General features: G+C 35.5%; 1 protein-coding gene across 1 annotated transcript in view; it reads left to right on the top strand.

The window, feature by feature from the left end:
- Fstl5 (follistatin-like 5) overlaps window positions 1-5920 on the top strand; it is a gene marked incomplete in the record, with an annotated part of 716744 nt that overhangs the window by 75014 nt on the left and 635810 nt on the right.

Below are 5920 nucleotides of genomic sequence, written 5' to 3'. Positions count from 1 at the left end.
TTTGGTTCAACTCTGATAATTGTTGATTCTTTGTTTAGCTGATCTTTTAACATGTGACAATGGAATATTGTGTTTCTCCACCATAAGTGAGTTTATGTTTATGATCTTTTTATTTCTAGTGCTATCTGTTTTATAGTTTGGTGCATGGGTATTTAGTGATGACACTCCGGCCCCTTAGCACTTTGTGGGAGCTGGGCTGAACCCCAGACAGCTTGGGAACCTTGGTAAGCCGTCTCCACCCCTCGATCACCAGCGTGAGGGCCAGGCTGAGCCCCAGACAGCTTTGGGGGCCTCAGGGACTGCACTTCCTTCCCCGACCACTATGGGGGTTGTTCTGGGCTTTGGAAAGGTTTGGAATCCTCAGTGACCACACTCTAAGCCCCTACACCTCACGGGAAAAGGCTAAGCCCTGGACAGCTTGCGGAACCTCACATGGGAGCCCTTCCCCACTGGTGTGGGAGCCAGTTGAGCTCTGGAAAGCTTCAGGAACATTGGTGAGCACACCCCACTCCCACGTAACGTTGTGGGTGTCCAACTATATAAGACAAATTTTAACAGCTGTGAAAATTCAAATAAACAGTAACACAATCATAACAGGGGAATTGAACAATCAATTATCATAAAGAGAGAGACAAACTAGACAAAAAATCAGCAAAGGAAAAGCAAACCTAAACCAAACCTGTGAACAAATAGATTTAGTAGATCTTCATAGGTTAATACACCCAACATCAGAATACACATTATTCTGGGGCTGGGGATTTAGCTCAGCGGCAAAGCACCTGCCTGGCAAGTGCAAGGTAATGAGTTCGGTTCCCAGTACCGGAGAAAAACCAAAAGAAAAAAGAAAAAAGAAAAAAAAGAGTACACATTATTCTCAACTTCACATGAGACATTCTGTAAAATAGACAATACACTAGGCCACAGAACATGCTTAAGTAAATGCAAAAGAATAGAAATTATACCATGCATACTATCAGACCATAGTGCAATGATATCAGAAATTAATTACAAGGGAAATCTCAAAAAGTTCATAAACACATGGAAATCAAATAACAACCTCCTGAACAAACAATGGGTCACAAATGAAATTAAAGAAGAAATTGAGCAATATTAACAATCTAATGAATATGCAGCTACAACTTACAGAAACATGTGGAGTGCAGTGAAAACAGTCCTCAGCCCAAAATTTATAGGGGTAAATTCGTGCATCAGGAAAACAGAATGAGCACAAAAACAACCTTATGCTGCACCTCACGCTTGTAGAAAGAGAAGCATAATCAAGCCTAAAGCCCAAAGAAGACTGAAAATTGTAACATCAGAGCAGAAATTAACACAATGGAGACTAAGAAAACAAGAAATGAAGTAATGAGTCAAAGAGCTAGTTCTTTGAAAAAATAAATAAAATTGGTAAACTTAGTCAACTTTATCAAAAAAAGGAAAGGAGAAACTCAAATTCACGCAATAATGAATGAAAAGGATGAAATCACCACAGATCCTATAGAAATTCATCATCAATACCTACTTGGAAAATCTTTTCTCTCATGGAATTGAAAATATAGAGGAAATGGACAGATTCCTAGATACATATGATTTGCCAAAGCTGAGTGAAGAAGACATAGCAATCCTGAATAACTCAATATCAGCCAATGAAATTGAAAATATAATAAAAACTTAACAACAAATAAAAGTCCAGATGCTGAAGGATTCACAGCTGAATTCTACAAGAAAGTTAGAGAAGATTTAACACCAATTCTTCTGAAACTCTTTAATGAAATTGAAAGGGAAGTAATTCTCCCCAACTCATTCCTGGTAGCAAGTATTACCCTGATACCAAAGCCAGAGAAAGACCCAACCAAAAAGGAGAACTACAGGCCAATCTCCCTAATGAATATAGATGCAAAAATTTTCAGTAAAATATTAGCAAACAGAGTGCAGCAAATCATTAAGAAGATTATACATCATGATCAAGTTGGATTCATCCTAGGAATGCAGGGATGGTTCCATATATGTAAGTCAATTAATGTAATACACCACATCAATAGAGCCAAAGACAGATATCACATGATCATCTCCATTGATGCAGAGAAAGCTTTTCACAAAGTCCAACACTCATTCATGATAAAAACCCTACAGAAAACAGGAATAGATGGTCTTCACCTCACTCTGATAAAGCCATCTATGACACACCAACAGCTAACATCGTACTAAATGGGCAAAAACTGAAAGCTTTCACTTTAAAATCAGGAACAAGACAAGGACGTGCACTGTCACGACTCCCATTCAATATAATTCTGGAAGTACTAGACAGAATAGACAAGAGAGAGAAATATAAGGAATACTTATTAAGAAAGGAAGAAGTTAAATTATCATTATTCATAGACCACATGATACTCTACATAAAAGACCCCAAAAACTCCACCAAAAGGCTTGTAGATTTAAAAACCATATTCAGTAGCATAGCTGGATACAAAGTTAACACTCAAAATCAATAGCATCCCTTTACACCAACAAAAAACACACTGAGAAAGAATTTAGGTAAAGCACACCTTTTATAATACCATATAAAAAATGAAATTATTAGGAATCAATCTAAAAAGGAATAAAATTTCTATGCAGTGAAAATTATAGTGCCCTGAAAAAACAAATCAAAGAGGACTTTAGAAAATGGAAATATGTTCCTTGCTTATGGATAGGAAGAACCAACATTGTGAAAATAACCATACTCACAAAATTGTTGTACAGATTCAAAGCAATCTCAATTAAAATATCATTAGTATACCTGACAGATCTAGAGCAAACTTTCCTAACATTCATCTAGAAACAGAAGAGGCTCAGAGCAGCAAAAGCAATCCTGAGTAACAAAGGCAAGGCAGGAGGCATCACAATCCCTGACTTGAAATTATACTACAAAACTACTGTGATCAAATGAGCATGGTACTGGCAAAAAAACAGACCTGAAGATCAATGGAATAAATTAGAAGATGCAGACACAACTACAAAAGCACTCAGCCACCTTACCTTTGATAAAAGGGCCAAATATGTTCACTGGAAGAAAGATAGCTTCTTCAATAAATAGAGCTGGAAAAACTGGCTTTACACATGCTGAAGACTAAACTAGACCCATGTCTATCACCATGCACTAAACTTTGATCCACTTGATCAAAATGCATCAAAAGTCTAAATATTAAAACAGAAACACTAAATCTACTGGAAGAGAAAGTAGGTAGAAAGCTTGAAGACATAGTAGTAGGCAGAGAGTTCACGAACAAAATCCAAACTGCAAGGAAAGTAGTTCAGAGAATCAACAACCGGGATCTCATCTTATTGAAAAGTTTTTGCACATCTAAAGAAATCACCAACAGAGTAAAAAGAAATCCCATGCATTGGGAAAAATTTTAGCCAACTGTCCCTCAGACAAATGACTTCTATCTAGAACATATTACAAATTAAAAAAATTAGGTCCCCCAAATTCAAATACCTGATCCAGAAATGGGCATCTGAGATGAATTCACACTTCTCAGGTAAATAAATACAAATGACAAGTATATGAAAAAATGTTCAACATCACTGGTCATTTGCCAATGTGAAATAAAACAACACTGAGATTCCTTCTCACCCTAGAAAGAGTGGCTATCATCAAGAAATTGACCAATAACAACTGTTGGTGAGACTGTGCAGAAAAAGGAACCATACTCCACTGTTGGTGGGAGTGTAGACTGGTGAAACGACTGTGGGAATCAATGTGAAGATTTCTCATAAACCTAGGATTGGAAGTCCCACTTAACCCAGTTTTTCTCCACCTGGTTATTTCCCCTGTAGAATTAAAATATCAGACCACAGCAATACATGTGCATCATGTTTATAGCACCACAGTTTGTCATAGCTAAAACTTGGAAACAACCCAAATGCCCATCAACTGAGAAATTGATAAAAAGGTTGTCCTTTTATACAATGGAGTATTACTCAGCTATGAAAAGATAAACTGGAGGCTTTTATAGGTAAATCGATGCAATTAGAGACCTACTCATAAGTGAAGTAAATTGGACCCACATGTGTAAACATATTGTCTCCCTAGTGTAAGATCCTGAAAGAGTAAATAAAATCAGAATGTATAATAGATATTATAAAAGGGAAAGAAATTGCTCGAAAGAAGGAACAACTTGGATGAGGGAAAAGAGAAAAAGAAAGAAAGAAGGGAAAAATAGGTATGTATATAGAAGGATAACTGGGATAATTGTACTGCTGTTGTCTACTGGTTTATTGAAAGGAACACTTAATGCTTAAATTTTTTTGACCAATTTTGCCTGCTTATATTTGGTAACCTGAACCACTAATTTGAAGGCAACAGTGTGCAATATAACAGCCGCTGGTGAATTCCTACCATCTTGTCTAGTGAAGCTCTGTATCATTTCTAATTTTTAAAAATAATTTTTAGTCTTTTCAGTGGTTTTATGAATCTTGCATTCTTACAGTGGTAATCTGAGCAACTTGGTTGAAGATTACAATATGTTAAAAAGAAATTTTAAACTACTGGATTTCTCTTTGGCACCTTTGCATGTCCTCTAATGCTTTTGCGAAAGTGTTCATTCATATTTTGTTTTGTTTTGCTTAGCTTGCCTTTTTGTTAGTGTCTTCTCACTCACTCCCTCACCCCAGTTATTCCTTCTTTTGAGCAATTTCTTTCCCTTTCATAATACCTATTGTACGTTTTGGGTTTAATTTACTCTTTCTGGATCTTACACTAGGGAGACACTATGATGTTTACACATGTGTGTCCGATTTACTTCACTTATGAGTATGGACTCTAATTGCATCGATTTACCTATAAAAGCCTCAAGCTTATCTTAATTTTGTTTATTAAGTCTAGTATCTGTTTGGTTGTATCTACTTTGAGCTCACTCCACACCTTTTTTTTCCCCCACACCTTTTTGAACATTTTATTTCCTTTTGTAGTTTTTTCAAATAATTCAGCTGCATAGCTTTTCACTTCCTCTGCCTCACTGCCCCACTGATCAGCTCTGGGCGAGTTGGGGGTTGTGGAAGGCATTTTTAATTCTAATTAACAGAATTAGAAACAAGTATCAGAAAAGAAAAAAATGAAAAAGGAGACAAAAGACAGAAGATTAAAAAAAGAGAATAAAGAAAAATGTAATAAAGAAGAGTGAAAAAAGAAAAATGTAATAAAAAAAAGAAAACAAAAATTCCAAGCCCCATAATAATTTAAAATTAAAGTCCTAGGTTAATAATTCAAAGGGTAGATAACAACTCCATATTCTTTTAAGTGGAAAAAATAAGTATGAAAAATCTTTTAACAGCTAACAGAGTTTTAACAGTTAATTGCAGCTAATAACACAAATATTATCTTAGTTACTTAAGGAGCCTACACAAATATTAAAAGGCAAAGGTGTTTACAATAGCTCCAGTTATGGATGATCAATAGCATGTAGATATCTAGCATGCAGACGGGTAACCATGACAAAGTTTTCTCTCACATTATTGCATATGTATCTATTATGTACATTTATCTAACCTTTGAAATTAATACATTGGCAAGTTGGCATTTAGAGTCACCATCAATGTATACATTAAATATAAGTTGTTCTGTGCTTTAATTGTTTAGCAATCTATTGTGGACTTGACTAGCAAATGAAAGGAAATACTCTGGTTTATGAGCTTGACATTCAGAGTGTTTAACTGTTTAAAACTATGTGGTATATAAACCACAATTCAATATGGTGCTAGTATTTTTAGGTACTATTACTCACTGCTATATTTGTTGCATATAGGTTTGTAGTTAACGTTTGGAGGCAAAGCTTTTTGTTGAAAGCGACACAAACTGATTCTTTTAGCTAAAATTAGTACTCATATTTTCTGTTGTCAAGAAAAATTGTTTGTCTTCAACACTTTGCCTTCAAAGTGA

Source organism: Chinchilla lanigera, unplaced genomic scaffold (genome assembly GCF_000276665.1).
Source record: "Chinchilla lanigera isolate Chin_1 unplaced genomic scaffold, ChiLan1.0 scaffold00153, whole genome shotgun sequence".
Lineage (NCBI taxonomy): Eukaryota > Metazoa > Chordata > Mammalia > Rodentia > Chinchillidae > Chinchilla > Chinchilla lanigera.
This window is presented reverse-complemented; position numbering and strand designations above follow the sequence as displayed.